This window comes from Portunus trituberculatus, chromosome 37, assembly GCF_017591435.1.
Source record: "Portunus trituberculatus isolate SZX2019 chromosome 37, ASM1759143v1, whole genome shotgun sequence".
In the NCBI taxonomy this organism is placed as follows: domain Eukaryota; kingdom Metazoa; phylum Arthropoda; class Malacostraca; order Decapoda; family Portunidae; genus Portunus; species Portunus trituberculatus.
Genome location: NC_059291.1, coordinates 31,789,544 through 31,791,227, shown reverse-complemented (window position 1 = coordinate 31,791,227; position 1,684 = coordinate 31,789,544). Strand labels below are relative to the sequence as shown.

Here is a 1,684-nt window from a genome sequence, read left to right as displayed (position 1 = left end):
TGAGTTACATGCCGTACCTATATACTGCTAGGTGAACAGGGGCCACACATTAAGAGGCTTGCCCATTTGCCTCGCCGCTTCCCGGGACTCGAACCCGGCTCTCTCGATTGTGAGTCGAGCGTGCTAACCACTACACTATGCGGTGTATACGTGTGTGTGTGTGTGTGTGTGTGTGTGTGTGTGTGTGTGTGTGTGTTGGGAGACTCTTCACACACCAGGGTACAGTTGGGAAGCCGAGAAAAAACATGGAAAGCGAGATTGGACCGTCTTGAGCCATCTGAGCGCCATGACCACAGCTGTTTATTATCGCCTTTGGGAGGAGGAGGAGGAGGAGGAGGAGGAGGAGGAGGAGGAGGAGGAGGAGGAGGAGGAGTAGAAGGAGGAGGAGTAGGAGGAGAAGGAGGAGGAGGACCCGAAGCAGATTGAAGCCAGAAGCAAGGCATCACAAGGCATCTAAAAGAGTCAAATCTTTTAAAGTAAAAAACAGGATGATTTTTTAGGTACTTTTACGTATTTCTCTCTCTCTCTCTCTCTCTCTCTCTCTCTCTCTCTCTCTCTCTCTCTCTCTCTCTCTCTCACACACAGAGAGAGAGAGAGAGTGAGTGAGTGAGTGTGTGTGTGTGTGTGTGTGTGTGTGTGTGTGTGTGTGTGTGTGTGTGTGTGTGTAATTCACCTCGGTCGCCTGCTGGTCATCCAGCCAGTCTTCCCCATTACGGAGCGAGCTCAGAGCTGATAGACCGATCTTCGGGTAGGACTGAGACCACACCACACTCCACACACCGGGAAAGCGAGGCCACAACCCCTCCAGTTACATCCCGTACCTATTTGCTGCTAGGTGAACAGGGGCCACACATTAAGAGGCTCGCCCGTTTGCCTCGCCGCGCCGGGGCTCGAACCCGGGCCTCTCGATTTTGAGTCGAGCATGCTAACCACTACACTACGCGGTGTGTGTGTGTGTGTGTGTGTGTGTGTGTGTGTGTATGTGTGTGTGTGTGTGTGTGTGTGTGTGTGTGTGTGTGTGTGTGTGTGTGCGTGTCCTTTGTCCCTTCCTTCCTTAGTTAATTTGATTATTTCTTCATTGTTAATCCAACTTCCATGGATACAAGAGGGTGCTGGTGTGTGTGAGTGTGTGAGAGAGAGAGAGAGAGAGAGAGAGAGAGAGAGAGATCTGCAGGATGTCTGAGGTTCGTTATGCAGTTAGAGAATTTCCTGGCGAGTTTGGTCTGCAGTGGAGTTGTATTTTTGTTTTCTGAGGGAGAGTATAAGGGAGTTGAGAAGAGAAGAGAAAAGGAGATGCATGGAGAAAGATAAAGTGACATTAACCTCTTTAGTACCATGACGCGTTTCCATATTCATTTTCCTAACTATTTGATGATTTTGTACACCTTCAGAAACTAATGTGAGAGATTACAATAGTGAAGACTGTGGCCATTAATCTTCTGTCCTCCATGGACGCTTCCTAATGTCAATAAAATGGTCTTATCGTAAACAAATTTCGGTGTAAAAATGTGTCCTAATGTTGAAGAGGTTAACGCCTTCAGAACTGAGACGCATTTTTACTATTTTTGGGGGGAATAATTAGACGATTTTATATGCATTTGGAATGGTCTATGGAGATCAAAAGATTAATGACCAGAATCTTTACTATTTTAATCCCCCTATATGTTTCTGAAGCTGCATAAAA

The 1,684-nt window shown here is 47.1% G+C and overlaps 1 non-coding gene across 1 annotated transcript; it reads right to left on the bottom strand.

The window, feature by feature from the left end:
- Nucleotides 1–875: 875 nt before the first annotated feature.
- Trnal-caa lies at nucleotides 876–947 on the bottom strand. The gene has a single exon. It is a non-coding gene; the product is annotated as a tRNA-Leu (tRNA).
- Nucleotides 948–1,684: the final 737 nt, after the last annotated feature.